The sequence below is a fragment of the Narcine bancroftii genome, chromosome 8 (assembly GCF_036971445.1).
Source record: "Narcine bancroftii isolate sNarBan1 chromosome 8, sNarBan1.hap1, whole genome shotgun sequence".
Classification (NCBI taxonomy): Eukaryota; Metazoa; Chordata; class Chondrichthyes; order Torpediniformes; family Narcinidae; genus Narcine; species Narcine bancroftii.
Genome location: NC_091476.1, coordinates 24,819,521 through 24,836,681, shown reverse-complemented (window position 1 = coordinate 24,836,681; position 17,161 = coordinate 24,819,521). Strand labels below are relative to the sequence as shown.

Sequence of the window (17,161 nt, the reverse complement as noted above, 5' to 3'; positions counted from 1 at the left end):
TATTCTGGTGATGAATTAATGCTGCAGGAAGAAAGGAAAGGGATATTTTTATTTGGCAGATGGCTTGGAATCTTGCATCATATCTGATCACAGTATAAACCTTAATGTGCCTTTTTTCACCCTTGTAATATTACCCATCCCATCTAGACAGATACTAAAACCTTCATTCTTATCTTTAATGTCTATAGACTATTGTAAACATTTCCTGCTAATATCACTATGTCCTCTTGACTCTGGTTCTGTACCAACTGATAGGCTGAATGCTCGACTACATCATGTGTTCCAGCAAGAAATAAGTAGTGTTGGGGCAAGTTTGGAAAGGCAATGGAAGTTTAGTGATTTAATGGCAACATGGTTAGTGTAGTGGTTAGCACCACGCTGTTATGGTGCCAGCGATTGGGATCTGGGTTCAAATCTCATGCTGTCTGTGAGGAGTTTGTACATTCTCTCCGAGTCTGTGTGGACTTTCCCCAAGTGCTCCAATTTCCTCCCACCCTTCAATATGTACCAGGGGTCAATTGGATTAAATTGGACAGCACCGACTTGTGGGCCGAATTGGCTTGATACTGTGCTGTATGTCTAAATTTAAACTTGCCTCAGTTCCTGATGAGTTTTGGCTTGAAACGTTTCCCATTCTTTTTCTTCAACAAGCTTCTCGACCAGCTCAAGTCAAGTTTATCGTCATCTAATTATACAAGTACAATCTGACAACACAGTTTTCTCCAGTCCTTGGTGCAAAACACTCAGACAAACACCAGACATAATGCATATACACAAACAATACATTTGCAGGACAAGTATTAATCTATACAAATAAATACATAAATATTGCTTTGTATATATGAGAGTCTTGAATGGTTAGTGTGAGTAGTTCCTTCGGTCGTTCAGCATTCTCACTGTCCATGGGAAGAAGCTATTCCTCAGGTTGGTGGTGCTGGCTCAGATACTCTTGTATCTCTTTCCCAATGACAGCAGCTGAAAGATGCTGTGTGTTGGGTGGAAGGGGCCCTCACCGATTTTTCACACCCTCTTCAGTCAACAATCCCAATATATCACATCGGTGGGGCGGAGGGAGACCCCTGTTATCTTCTCTGCTGCTTTTATGGTCCTGTGCAGCAAACACACCACACTGTGATGCAGCCAGCCAGGTCACTCTGAATAGATCTCCTATAGAAGGTTGAAATAATGGTGGCTGGTAGCCTTTTCCGCTTCAGTCTTCTCAGTAAGTAGTCACTGTTACGCCTTCCTGAAAAGTGAGATGTTGAGAGCTCATCATAGGTCACTAGTTAAGTGAACTCCAAGGAACTTAGTGCTCTCCACACTCGCTACCACAGAGTTGTAGTGGAGGGTGATCATTCCTGGTCCTGTTGAAGTCCATGATCCTTTGTCTTGTCCATATTGAGACTCACACCATTTCATGAGATTTTTCACCTCTTCTCTGTAGTGAGATTCATCGTTGGTGCTGATGTAGCCAACTACTCTTGTGACATCTGCAAACTTGATGACATAGTTGGAGCTGGATCTGGTGATGCAGACATGGGACAGTAATGTGCACTTCTCACAGGTTGGGTTTGATTTCAGATTCAAGCATCTTCATTCACCTGTTTTTCTCCAGTCTGTTGCTCCACTGAAGTAAAAATGCACTGCTGGAGAAACTCAACAGGTCAGTGTCCTTTATATAGCCAAGATAAAGATACATACCCAACGTTTTGGGCTTGAGTCCTTTATCAAGGTCTGGAAAAATGTCAGTAAGTGCCCGAATAAAAAGGTAAGGGTGGAGGCGTGGTGGAGGAGGAATGTGGTAATGGGTAGAGAAGGGAGGAAGGGCACAGCAGCATGCAGGGGGAGGAAGGGTGGCTTGGTGAATGGAGAGGGAAGGGGGTGGAATACTGACAGGAGGAAGGGAAGGGGAAAGGAGAGCAGGTTAGCAGAAACCAGAGAAGTTGATGTTGATGGCACCTGACTGGAGTGTGCCCTGACAGAAAATCAGGTAATCTTCATGGGATAGTACATGAGATCCAACCATTGACCTTCTAGCACCACCCTCACCTGCCTGGCAGAACTTGTCCTCATTCTAAACATCTTCTCCTTTGACTCATCTCACTTCCTTTATATCAAAGGAGTAGCCATTGGTAGTCGCATGGGTCCCTGCTACATCTGCCTATTTGTGGGCTTTGTGGAGCGATCCATGCTGCAAACCTACACAGGCAAGACCCCTCAGCTCTTCCTCTGCTATATTCAAGACTATATTGGGGCTGCCTCATGCACCTGTAATAAGCTTGTCAACTTCATTCACTTCTCTGCTAACTTCCACCCTGATCTCAAACTCACCTGGTCCATCTCTAAAACCTTTCTGGATCTCTCTGAAACCATCTCAGGAGACAAGTTTTCCACCGACATATATTAGAAACCCACCAACTCCCATAACTACCTCGACTACACTGCCTCACACCCTGTCCCCTGCAAGGATTCTATTCCCTTCTCACAATTTCGCCATCTCCACCACATGTGTTCCCAAGATAAGGTCTTCTGGTCCAGATCATCTGAAAAGTCTGTTGTCTTTCACAAATGGTGCTTCTCCTCCTCCACCACCAACTCAGTCCTCACCTGTATCACCTTCATTTCCCTCTCATCTGCCCTGGCCCCCTCTGCCCCCAGATACAACAATCGCAGGATTCCCTTGTCCTTACCTACCACCCCATAGCCTCTGCATCCAACACATTATGTTCATGAATTTCTGGCACTTACAACAGGATAACAACTGTCAGACGCATCTTCCCCTTTCCTCCCCCTCTGCCTTCCATAGGGACTGCTCCCTAGCTGACTCCCTTGTACACTCATCCCTCCCCACCAATTGTACCCCCCCCCAACACCTACCACTGTGGCCACAGGAGGTGCCACACTTGTGCTCACACCTCCTTCCTCACCACAGTCCAGGGTTCCCAAAGTGAAGCAACCCTTCAGTTATATATCTGCAGGATTGATTTACTGGCATCTGGTGCTGCCTTTGTGGCTTTCTCTACATCAGAGAGACTGGGCGCAGACTGGGAGATCACTTCACTAAGCACCTTTGCTCTGTCTGCATCAGCATCGGGATCTCCCAGTAGCCCAGCATTTCAATTCTGTGTCACTCTCCCATACTCACTTGTCTATCCATGGCCTTATGCACTATCCCAGCAAGACCACCTGCAAATTGCAGGAACAACACCTGATTATCTGTCTGGGCACACCCCATCCTGGATGGCATTAATACTGACATTCAGTTTCTACTAAACTGCTCTCTTTTCCCGCTCCCTTCCCTTTCCCCTATCTTCTTCCCCTCAGCTCTCCACTCCTTTCCCTCTCTATTCACCTAACCATCTCTCCTTCTCTGTCCTTGCTGCTATTATCAGGAAAGAGGTATAGGTGCCTCAAGATTCACACCACCAGGTTCAGGATCAGCTGCTACCTCTCTACCATCAACTCCTCAACAACAAACTCAATCAGGGACTCATTTAAGGACTCTTGCTTTTTCATTTTATTCATGGTTGTATGTCATGTCGTATACGTACTCTGACAATAAATCTGAATCAAGGGTTATGGGGAAAAGACAATGGGAGAATGCATCACGTCATGATAGAATGATGGTGGATCGAAGGATCGAGTGGCCTACCTGCTCCAATAGATGATGGTCTTATAGTTGTCTAAGGCATGATATTTTACATTGTACAGCAAGGTGAAGTGGAAGAGTACAGTCTTCAGCAACTCATGAAAAGTGGTCTCTGTGTTTATGAAATGGCACTGTTTGATTTCCCTTCGATTGCTGGCGCTTCCCTTGTTTATACTACTGCAGGCTCAAGGGAGCTCACACACAAGATTAGAGATCCATAAATAAGCCTGTTTATAAGCGTGTTGACATCACTGCTTACTGTTGCTAGGAAACACTCAGAGCAGTGGGATTTGGATTTACTTTGATGCAATAATTCCCTAACAGAACCAACTCTATTAGAACCCAAAATTATATTCAATATAAAAAAGTAAAAAACACATTGTACATGATGATAATCTGATAACCTTGCTGGAGAATGCAAAGGGTTGAACTACAAAAGTGAGGATAAACAGGTGAATATTTTGAATATCTTAAAATTGTACAATAATGTAGTATTTTACAGGACAGAACTAACTAAAGCAGGGAAGGGAGAATAACTACAAAATAATATTTCTCAATTTCCGGGCTTAAAAAAGTATAATTGCATGCTTAGCCCACTGCTCTACTCACTAAACACCCACGACTGTGTGGCCAGGCACAATTCCAATGCTACCTATCAATTTGCCGATGACATCACAATTGTTGGCAGAATCACAAGTGGCAATGAGGAAGCGTACAGGAGGGAGGTAGATCAGCTCTTTGAGTGTGTCACACCAACCACCCTGCACTCAACGTTAGCAAAACCAAGGAGATGATTGTGGACTTCAGGAGGAAGTCAAGGGAACGCAATCCAGTCCTTATTGAGGGCTTAGTAATGGAAACCATCAAGAACTTCAAATTCCTGGGTGTCAACAACTCCGAGGATCTCTTTAAGGAGATTTGGTATATCACCAAAGACTCTCGAAAACTTCTACAAGAGAGCATTCTGGCTGGTTGCATCAATGTCTGGTATAAAGGCAACAACTCTCAGGACAAGAATAAACTCCAGAGGGTTGTTAACTTGGCCTGTGACATCACAGGCACCAGACTTCACTCCATCGAGGACATCTAAAGAGGCGATGTCTGAAAAAAGCAGCTTCTATCTTCAAAGACCCCCACCACCACCCAGGCCACATCCTCCTCATTCTACTACCTTTGGGGGAAAAGATACCAAAGCCTAAAGATGAGCATTCAATGGCATGAAGACAGCTTCTTCCCCTCTGCCATCAGATTCCTGAATAATCAATGAACCAAAGACACGGCTTTACTTTTCGTCCACTATAATTGCTATTTTTTATTTATTGTTGTAAGATGGTTATATTATGAATTTTGCACTATGACGCTGCCCCAAAACACCGAACTTTGTGACTTGCTCATGACAATAAATCCTGATTCTGAATCAATTGTTTTCCTTTGTTATTAAAACAACTTCAGTTGTTTTGCAGTGGCAGATTGTAGACTTTTATCTGGTGCTCTCGTTTCTTAACTGTGCAGTTCTGTTCAACAAAGGATGCCGAATTAATTTCTCCATTGCTAATAATGGCAGAGAATTTTCATCCAAGATGTTAGTCTATCTTATTTGATATTGAAGGGCCTAATGAATACTTGCAGTGTTTATTTTATCATGAGCCTTTATGAGTTGAGACCACGCTGAATGAGTTGTCTAGGATTATAGCAATTTTGAAAAGAGCATTAAAGCTTAGATTGATGTTCACACATGCTTGTTTCTGTGCTTATGATCTGTCAGACACTTTTATAAATTATACTGCAATGGATGATGTTGTCAAGTATTTAATAGTTGAAGGCTTCTGTACTAAAGTCAAATGAATGAGAATATTGCTATTCTAATCTATTTTGCAAGAACCAAACATAGTTGGATATGCAACACAGATAGATTTATAATATAGAAACTAATATATTTAAGAAGGTTTGTTTCAATTTAAATAATGGATCATAGCTAGTTCTCAGAACATAGAACATTGGACAGTCCAGCACAGGTAAATGTTGTGTATTCTAGATATACGTGAGAGATGTGAAGCTTCATTCATTCTTTATTACTAAGCTAAGATGGTTCCTGCAGCACATGATATGAAAATGTGATGACATCATACGTGATTATGTCATATATACGCAGGCATATATTTAAAACATTCTCCATCCCCCCCCCCCACCCACAAAATAAATGCTTTGTGAAAATAACATATAGGCACCACTTAGACTAAACTACGATAACTATATGGTACCCATGGAGTAATGGTGTGAATCACAATTACAATACAATGGTGCAGCAGAGGACATCGTTCCCTTTTTGATCTTCTTGATGAAGTAAAATCTGCTGGGAGACTTAGCGACTTCTCCAGACTCTGCCTTTCTCGGCACAGTACCTCCTCCTTGGTTGGTGGTAAGGACTGTGAACTTTGTCTTTAGCCAGCTCCATTCAGACGTTGTGTAGGGCTCCTTTGCTGAGCTGGATATAGTGTTGGACTGCTGTACTGAGCAGTTGACTTCAAGGGGGCATCATCTTCAGAAGATATTTCTGGAATGTTGTTGTTGGAATGAGCCTACAATGGAAACTCATCAGGGTTGTGAGAAGTGGGTGTGGCCAATGGATCATCCACTCTTCTTAAAAGGTCAATGTGGCATTCCATCGTTTAGTTCCCACCAGTATGGAATAAGAAGAGGAACTCAGTTTTTTTAAGAATCATGCCTATAATCCATGGCTTCCTATTGTTCTGGTAGTCCCGTACCAGTACTTGTTCCGGTAGTCCCGTACCAGTACTTGTTCCGGTAGTCCCGTACCAGTACTTGTTCCGGTAGTCCCGTACCAGTACTTGTTCTCCTACTTCCAGAGATCTGACAGGTTTACTTGGAAATGTGGATTGTTCCATGCGAAGGCTGATGTTCAGGTGCACCATGGAAAGTCAAGTCCCGCCCAAACATCAATTCTGCTGGTGTTTCTATATGCTATTAGAAAATCTGCAAGTTTGTGATTCCATGATATGTTTAGGGATTTCTTAGTTTTCATGGCCTTTTAAAAAGTTTGCACAAAACATTCTGGTTCCCTATTCGTGCTTGGGTGGTATGTCATATATTATTATTACATAGGAACACCTTAAAAGCATCAGGTACAAACTGTGGCCCATTATCGGAGACTAGTTCTATAGGTAAACCATAAGATGTGAACGTATTTCATAGTCTCTCACTCATCTGGTTTGTGGTTGTTGCTTTCATGTGTGACACTACTGGCCATTTATTGTGCATTGACAACAATAAGGAAGTTTTCTCCCATAAAGGGACCAGTGAAATCTACATGAATTCTGTGCCTTGGTCGTGATGATCATTTCCGTGGGTTCGCTTCAGCTTGGTGTGATTTGGGTTACATCTCCTGAGAAATGTAACATCTTCTCATAGTCTATTCATTATCGGTGTCCATTGATGGCCACCAGACGTGCCAAAACTTTCATTTGTACCATCCTCGCGTGATTATTGTGGACCTCTGATCATTGGCAGTCTGCCATTTCGTAGGAATGATTGCCCTGGTCCCCCATGATAAACGGTCTTCTTCAATTGTAATTTAATTGCGTCGTGTATAATAAGGGTTCAGTTCGGGAGAAACAGCTTTGGCCTCGGGCCACCCATTTAATGTGAAATATAGGACCTTTGACAAGTGTAGCTTCTTTCCGTACTTCTCTGCTGGTAGTCTTTGCTGTAACTGGTAAGAAATGACTAATAGCTGTAGCTTCTGCAGTCCATTTAATTATCTCGTCTTTCTGTTCAATTTCAGGTAGAGGTAAGCGAGATAGGGCAAGAACATGGCCATTTTGTGCTGCTGGTTTAAGTTTCAAATTGTAATCAAATGCAGCAATCTGCATAGCCCATCTTTGAATTTTTGTTGTAGTTAGCATGGGAATCCGCTTTTTAGATTCTCACATCAAACTCAGTGGTTTGTTATTTGTTACTAAGTTAAAGTTCCTACCATACAAGTATTGGTGAAATTGTTTGACACCATATATTATGGTGAGCCCTTTTTCCAGTTGTGCAAGCTGTCAAAGACCGCTGCACATTAACCCACTGGCAAAGCACCTACCGCAAGGGTCACTTCCTTTTCTGGGTCGTAGTGGACAAGAACATTATCACTTGATGTTAGCATTTCTTCCAAATCAATTAACCGTGTTACTTGTCTCTTCATCTCAGCACCATTTCTGTTCTTTCCTTCACAGTTGGTTCAGTGGGCTATATAGCGTTGACATATTTGGGATGTGCTTCCGATAATGGTTAACCAAACTGAGGAATAATTGCAGTTCGGCTTTATTCGATGGGTAGGGTGCTCTGTGGACGGCCTCGATACCAGCGGTATCTATTCGGACTCTTTCGCTTTTAATTGTAAATCCTAAATATGTTATGGAAGGTACCATAAATACACATGTCCTAGCACAGATGGACATTTGCTTGTTGCAATTGGGTTAGGACCTTTTCCAGGTTTGATAGGTGCTCTGAGTCATCTCAAGCTGTAATTATGATGTCATCAAAGTAGCATCCTACCTTTATGCTGGCCAGCAATTTGTCCATGACCGACTGAAATATTGCTAGGGCTGCAGATATTCCATATGGTGTTCGGATATAGGTGGATAACCCCAAGTGAGTATTGATTGCCACATATTTCTTTGAGGTCCCATCCAATTAGATTTGCTAATATGTCTGAGATAAGTCCAGTTTTCATGAATTTTTTTCCCACCAGACAGGGCCCAAAATAATTTCTCCACTTTGGGCATAGGATGTTCAAGTATTTGTAGAGCCTCATTAACAGTGACTTTGTAATTACTACTTATTTGGAATTCTCCATTTGCTTTACGGACTGATACGAAGATGAAGTAACACTCATGTTTTTAACTTTTTTTGCATTAATGACATTGCTGCTCCTGTGTCCAAATCCATTTGAAGAGCTATTGAATATTTTCCAGGATTCCTTCATTTACAAGCCTGTTAACTTCTAATTCAATCTTTCCTTTTATTGAAAACAGTACCATCCTGGGCTTATAGAACTTGGGTTCAACACCGAATTTCAAGAATAATTTCGCCTGAACTCCATGGATTTTCCCCAGGCCTTTTCCAAAAATTATCTGATACCTTTTAAACACTTGATCCAGTTCTGGCTTGGCCTCACTCTCCATAATTTCATTATGGATCCAATTTCCATCCAACATAGTCAGATGTCTGGCAACCAATTTCTTACAAATAACGCCAGCCCTTTAGTGTCAATGATGTAGAAATAACAGGATTGTTGTTAAGGAGATTTCAACTTCCAAAATATTCACTGGCACCTCCTTAGTGCAGGATAGATGGAGCAGAATTTATCAAGTGAGTCAAAGAAAGATTCCTGACACAGCTGATGAGAGGAGGGGCCATACTGGATCCAGTACTGGGTAATGAACCTGGACAGGTGACAGACCTCTCAATGGGGGAGTATTTTGGTGAAAATGACCACACCACCCTGCTCTTTACCAGAGCCATGGCCAAGGAAAAGAGCAGATAAAATGGTAAAGTGTTTGATTGGGGAAGTGGCAATTATGATAGGATTAGATAGGAACTGGAGAGAGTAAATTGGGAACAAGTGTTCCTGAAGAAAAGCATAGAAGAAATGCAGAGAATGTTCAGGAACCACTTGTTCTAATAAGTTTGTTCCACTGAAACAGGGAAAAGATGGTAGAAAAGAGCCATGGTTGATAAAACAGGTGAGGCAGCTAGTGAAGAAGAAGGAAGCATACATTACATTTAGGAAGAAAAAGACAGGAAGGGCTCATGGGAATTATATGGTAGCCAGGAAGGAACTTAAGAAAGGACTTAGAAAAGGGCACAAGAAGCCCTTGACAAGTAGGATTAAGGAAGCCCCTGTTATTCAATGCATCTATGAAGAAAAGGATGACAAGAGTGATGGTAGGGCCCCTTAAGGATAAAGGGTGAAATAAGTCCTTGGAGGCAGAGGAGGAAGGGGCAGGTTCTAAATCAATACTTTGCTTGTGTTCATCAGAAAAAAGGTCATGACAAGGTCAGAATAGAACATGTTGCAGCATGTTGAGGTTAAGAAAGAGGAAGTGCTGATCTTAAAAACATTAGGTTTGACAAGTCCCTGGGATAGAATGAGATATAACACAGATTACTACAGAAGGTGAGTGAAGAGATTGCTGGGGCATTGGTAGATGCCAGTGGACTATGGAATGGCAAATGTGGCCCCTCAGTTTAGAAAAATAAGGAGAAAGTTGGGATTAATGGACCAGAGAGCCTTTTGTCAGTGGTGGACCAACTATTGAAGAGGATTCTTAAGAACAGGATTTAGGAGCATTAGAAAAGTATAGTCTTCTCAGGGATAGTCAGCATGGCTTTGTGAGGAGTAAGTCATGCCTCACTCACCTAATGAAGTTTTTGAGGCGGCAACAAAAGAAATGGATAAAGGTTGTACAGTAGATGGGGGGGGGTTATGTGGATTTACTAAGGCATTTGACCAGATTCACCATGATAGATTAGTTCAGAAGGTCATGAGACAGGAGATACATGGAACCTTGGCTGTGTGGATTCAAAATTGGTTTTCCTGCAGAAAGGAGAGGATAGTAATAGTTGGAACGTATTGTGCCTGGAGGTCAGTGATTAGTGGAGTTCCACAGAGATCTGTTCTGGGACCCAGCTCTTTGTGATTTTTATAAATTATCTGGAGGAAGAAGTAAAGGTATGGATCAGTAACTTTGCAGATGACATGAAGGTTGGTGGTGCTGTGGATATGGTAGAAGATTATTGTAGGTTACAGCATGATATAGTCAGGTTGCAGATTTGAAGGGAAAAGTGGCAGATGGAATTCAATCCGGTTAAGTGTGAAATGATGTACTTTAGCAGATCAAACTTGAAGGCAGAGTAGATGGTTAATGGAAGGATTCTGAATTGTGTGGAAAAACAGAGGGACCTTCGGGTTCAAATCCAGAAATCTCTTAAGATTGCCACACAGATCAATAGGATAGTTAAAAAGGCTGGCTTTCATTAATCAGTGGTTTGAATTCAAGAGCCAATCTGTAATTTTGCAGGTCTATAAAATCTGGTTTGACCACACTTGAAATATTGTGTTCAGTTATGGTTACTATTATAGGAAGGATATCAAAGCTATGGAGAGAGCACAGAGGGGATTTACCAGGATATTGCCTGGATTGGAAAATGTGCCTTATGAAGCAAGGTGAGCTAAACTAGGGATTTTCTCTTTGGAGCAAAGAAGGATGAGTGGTCAGTTAATGGAGGTCTACAAGATTATGACTGTCATTGAGAAGGTGGACAGCGAGCAGCGTTTTCCCCCAGAGTGAGAGTTGAAAACACCAGAGGATATCATTACAAAGTGAGGGGAAGAAATCTTAGGAGAGATGTCAGGATTTTTTTTTTTTTTTTTTTTTTTTTTTTTTACAGAGTAGTGGTGCTTGGAATGTGTTGTTGGGGTGGTGCAGGATGCTGATACAATAGAATCATTTAAAAGTCTCCTGGACAACCACATGGTTAAAAGAAAAAAAAGAGGGTTTATAAGGTAAGGAAGGTTTCGTTTTTGAGTAGATTTATATAGGTCAGCAAAACAACGTGGATCATAGGGCCTGTACTGTATCATAATGTTATACAACTCTAAAATAACATTCTGGATGGCAGCTATGCAGAATATAAAGAAAGATCCTCTGAGATTCTGATTCTGAAATAACTGTGAAACATCAAAGTCTGCAGGTGCTGTGATTGTAGTAAATACACAGAAAGGTTTGGAGGAACTCAGCAGGTCTCACAACGTCCATAGGAGGTAAAGCTATAAAACTGACGTTTCGGGCCCGACCCCTTCTTCATACCTGCTGTGTTCCTCCAGCATTACTGAAATAACAATGTCCAAGGGAAGACAGATGGGCCTCCCATTAGGAGTATCTGTCAGAAATCACTGAAAGAGTTGGCACAGATAATTTTGTTCTCATTCACTGGTCCTCAAGCTGTGGAATGCTTCCTTTTAATATGTCCATAAAATTGTAAGTTAAAATAAGTCAGTTTCAAAATCTACAGCAAACATTTTAGTTTTGCTTCTTCTCCAGGTCTCGCAAAAAAAAAAGCCACTCTCTAGCCCCATATTGGATTGAAACATTCACAAGTAAAAGCAAAGTAACAAGATGAATCATTACAGTGGTCAGATCTGGGATTCTCGCATTTACTACAACAAGCAAATCAGATTTCCTGCTATTCCAGGAGTCCCTCGGTCATCACCAAATGGATTGGAATTCGATGCAAGTGACAGGATGAAACTATTGGGGATTTTACCTGGGTGGAGGCAGCAATAAGTGATGAAACAAGCTGTCAAATACCAAGAATGCTATATTTGAAAACGTAGGCTTACCTGACAGGGAGCCAAGCTCAAACAGCAGCAGAAATGTGAAAGAGATGAGGAGCACAGATGTTTTGAGGCAGGAATTTGGGAGGGATGAGAACCCGATGGAGGAAAAATTAAGACAGTAATAGAAATAGTTGGGCCATAGGGTTGGGGAAAACATTGAAGAATGAAGAAAAAGGTGAGAAAAATTAAAAATGTTCAGTTCCAGAAGCAAAATAAATGTTTGAATTACAGTTCTTGGCTGTAGGCCCGTAGTTCATGAATAATGGTCATGAACCACATATGGATTTAATTCACTTGACGTACTTTCATTCGGTTGATATTGAACCATGGTTTTAGTTGGAGATCAGAAATAGAAATGAAAATGAACATTTAAATTATTGTTCTTTTCTTTTTAAAATATTTTTATTGAGTTTAACATAAAAGTCTTCTAATTACACAAATAACAGATCATACCTTATACATATCACAAATTCATATAAATGTAAATCAAAAATCTATCCACATTGTTTACTTAACAATATTTCTAAAAAAATAATTCTGCATTAAAAAGTAAAACTACATTAGACAATCCCTTGATCTAAACAAAGAGTAATTTCTATCTAATTTAATGATAAGATCTATGACAACCCTAATTTAACAATATAATCTTTAAAAAAAGGAATAAAGAAACTAAAACTAAATCTAATCTATCCCCTTCCTCTCATCAAGGTTACCTTGTATAAAAGGATGTAAAGACATGAATCAAATAGCGACTTTCAGACACTAGGCAGAGAATCACCAGTGCATCTAAACTTTTTAAAATCTTCAAACATTTAAAAAGTTGATTTAATCACTAATATTTTACAAATAATTTCATAAAGGTCAGAATCTGGCATACATTTCTATAAATCTCTAAGCAGACCAGATATAACTATAGTGTGATTACCACATCATAGACATTTGAATGAAATGGATTATGTATTTCAAGCAAAACTTGTGGAAATGAGAGGTACTAGATTCTGAGAGATTCTTTTCCTATTTTCAATTACAATGTTTGTTATGACAAATTTTCATAATTTAGACTTTTTGTTCATTCATAATTAAAAATCATACATCATGATGTGATAATTGGTTAGGCCTCATTCCCCCTAAGGGACTTGTACTGTCTTCATTACTTTTGGTTAAAAAAGAATAAAGCATCTTTCACTGTTGAGACTATTTCAGGCAGTTAATTGGTAACTGACTGATCTCTTTTATTTAATAAGTTTCACAAAATATAAATATAAAATCTCTTATCACGGAAAAGCTACTGGGCCTTAAGGAAAAGGTAAATACCTCGTGATTAAATTCAATCTCACAGTTTTTTTTTAAACATTGCACAACTTGCAATTAATATTTTTCATAAAAGTGAACCATGATAATGACCAAATCTGAGTTTTATTACATTTTTAATCACTCTTGCCCAAAACAAGGATCAGGTCCCTTAGAGTTTACTTGAATTTCCCAACCATCAAAACAAACATCTTACCCTGGGAAAAGATTGGAGAAAAGAACAAAACACGCAAGTCTGCAGACACTGTGACTGTACCAAAAATGCACAGAAATACTAGAAGAACCCAGCCGGGCACGCAGAAGCCGTAGAAGGTAAATATATATTACTGATGTTTCGGGCCTGAGTCCTTCTTCAAGGAAGAAGCAAAGAACAGGAAGGTGTCAGAATAAGGACTTAGAGAGGTTAGAGAGGTTAGAGAGGACAGACCAACAAAAGGGGCAAATTGAATATGATAAGAAGAAGTGAGAATTGAATTTGGTTCTGTGAAAAGAGACTGAGAGAAAGAGTGTGTATGAGAAAGAGAGAGAGCTGTGGTAAAGGCCATTTAATGCACCTATTGAATCACTGGTGTAAGGTATGCATCCATGTCACTTACCAAGAAAGCTTCATCAATCAGAACTCATGGGTCCCTCTCAACTGCACACAGCACAACTGAAAACCACACACTTGTATTTCACAGCTTTCACACACTACCATCTCATCAACTATGGCAGCCATATTATTTCATAATGTGCAGTGATCTTATTTCTGTCACTCACCAAAACACACCTGCATGACCATAGAGCTATGAAGGTGGTGGTGCCCACTATTGCTGCTGCAGCAGTTGCCGAGCTCAGTGACCAAAGTCAACATACATTTCTTTGGATGGAAGCACGGCAGAATTACCACAGCATCTCGCCTATTACCTCCTGTAGAGGTTACCAATGTCGGTAATTATCCTTCAAGTAAGCGATAATTCTAGTAAATAATACTGATGGAGGAGGGGGGAGCTATTGGGTCCTTCTTCCTATTGTGTGTGTATTCCTTGTGTAAGGTTAGAGAGGGTGTTAGTTCTGCACTCCAATTTAGAGACAGTGGCTTCTTTTCTTTTGCATGTTTTCATTATTGAACCCTACAAGCCATAATTTGAATGTAGAGCGTGTTGAAACAACCAAAGACTTGTTGATCCAAACCAAGGCTTTTATTAACTAAAAGACTGGAGCATATCACAAGTAGGTCAACCAGTCCAGAATGACCTGGTCTGGCTCGGAGCAATCCTTTAAGACCTGCCAGTAGGTGTGGCTATGCTCTCAGCCAATCACAGTCATCCTACACTACAATCTGTACATAATCACATTGGTGATAGAATCTGTACTATCACATTGAGTTCAGGTCCTCTTCAAGGGAATGTAACAGGACTAGAATCAACTGGCAGTTCTGATACCAAATCAGACTATTGTCTTGATATGCTTTTTCCTTGAATATGCAGCATTATCATCGGTATTACATGTACTGTCACACTCACCCGTCTGGTGCCACAAAACTGAAGTATGCTATGACATTTTATCTCCTTGGAAAGATTGGTAGGACATAAAAACACCCAATGAAAAATTCTGGAACCTCTTTTCTTCCTCATAGCCATCTGTTTGAAAACATAATGGGAAGGTTTTGAGGAAGATTAACATTATGCCTCAAAAGATTGCTCATAGTGTTATTCAAAATAAAATAAAATGGAATCGTGTTGCTTGTCAACAGAATTAAAGAAACAAATTTTGATATCCCTAATTCTCATCAAGAAATATAACCTAACTACTGATATATCTGCTTCAACAATCATCTCCGATGGCATTTACTTACAATATTCCATTTTATTTTAATTTGCCTCTCTTGGCCTTAGAATTCTCCTGTTTAACCTGTTGGTGTTGATTCCCATCGAATTTATCAGTTTCAATTAAGTCACCCCAGTTTTGTCTTACAAGTTCTTTATTCTTTTCTTCTAATTTATTGTTTCTTACATTTACCTGTAATATTTGATGTTCTGCAATATGCTTCAGCAACCAGAAACAATACGTGAAGTAATCAAATATGACAGAATGGCACTGTGGAGAGTACATGGAGTTCATTGATATGGCTCTTCCATTTCAAACAGATTTTTCCACAAGCAAGATGACAAACATTTGAGTAATAAAGTTGTACTGCCAACCATGCTAATTCAATTTGCCTCAGTTTGTCCCAAATCTTTCCATTTACCATTTCTGAACATAACAGTATTCCCTGCTTCTAGCACCTCCTCTAGCAGTTCGTTCGATATACCCACGACCCTCAGGCCCATTTAAATCACCTTAAATCTATGCTCTCTAGTTTTAGATTCCCCTGCCTTGGGGAAAAATTCTCTGGCTATTTCCCTTATTTATGTCCATCATAATTTTATAAAACTCTACATTCCATTGGAGAAAAGTCTCAGCCTATCCAGCCACTCCTTCAAGTTCAAGCCAACCAATCCTGGTCCTGGTGACATATTTATGAATCTTTTCTGCACTCTTTCCAGTTTTATGATATTTTTCCTACAGCCGTGTGACCAAAAATGTGCACAATATTCCAAGTGCAGACTCAATATCACCCTGTGTGCTCGCACTGTGACCTTCCTGCTCCAGTACTCACTGCCCTGACTAACAAAGGCATGCCTGCCAAAGTCCTTCTTCACCACCACCACTCTTGTGGAACTACAGTATGTACCTGTATCTATAAGGTTCTTTGTTCTACAACACTCTCCAGCGGCTTACTATTTACAGTGTACATAATCCCCTGGTTTAACCTACCAAAGTGCAATACCTCACAATTTTTAAATTCCATCTGCCATTCCTTGGCCCACTTTCCCTGTTTATCTAGATCCTGTTGTAATCTTAGATAAGCTTCTTAGATAACGATGCCAAATGAAATGGCCTTATTTTGTCTCAACAATGAAAAAAAAAATCAGATAAACAGAAGGAAAAAGCATCCAATGTGTTAACAGGATGAAAACTGACAGAAAACCCTTTGTATAATCATAAATATTTCAAATAATTCTATTCAGCCAATCCATCAAATTCTGGCAAGCCGATAATAAAACCATGCCAAGAATATTTTTCCAATCATTCTATGACCATTAATTTAATGCTACTAAACCCCATTTGTTGTGCTGGAGTTTGTGATTGCATTTTATTCCCCACCCCTCATTAAAAAAAAACAGTTTATACCGAAAAGCAAATCCAATGCATCAGCTTTCCTCTGATACATTTCCCTGTACCATTCTTCACAAGAGAATTAAGACAGCTGTCTGAACCCAAACTACCTGTCAGGAAACTGAGAGGAACAGATATAATTTGTTTTCTAACATCAGGGAGCATTAACTGTTCCTATCTATTCTTAAACTAAAACTATTAAAATAATTGACTGAATGGTCACTCATTCCACTGATATTATTGGACATTGGTGTTTGTCTGAACTGGTCTCATATTTTCTTACATAAAAAAAATTATGGTTTAAATTTATTTTGATGGCTCTGGAGCAGTTTGGGGCCATGTCAAGGTTATGAAAGGTAAATTCTTTTTTCACCAATAAAGCTATTTCTTCAGTGTCCTTAATAATCTTTCACCTCTTTATGCTTTACTCCAGGTAGTATAAAATCTGTTCTCAAATTAGGCTTCTAAAATATTGTTCTAAAATTGAAAGGAAAATGTATAAATTCCCAGTGTATTATTCCATTGATATTTTCCTTAGAATTTGTCTTACCAATGATACTCCAAAGGGTGCAGTGTGATATTATTCAGTCACA

The 17,161-nt window shown here is 40.0% G+C and overlaps 2 long non-coding RNA genes across 2 annotated transcripts in view; both read left to right on the top strand.

The window, feature by feature from the left end:
- Positions 1-17,161, top strand: part of LOC138740508 (uncharacterized) — a 155,429-nt gene that overhangs the window by 82,518 nt on the left and 55,750 nt on the right. The window lies entirely within an intron of this gene.
- Positions 1,512-12,286, top strand: LOC138740504 (uncharacterized). The gene is made up of 2 exons (XR_011342962.1): positions 1,512-1,663; positions 11,761-12,286. It is a non-coding gene; the product is annotated as an uncharacterized lncRNA (long non-coding RNA).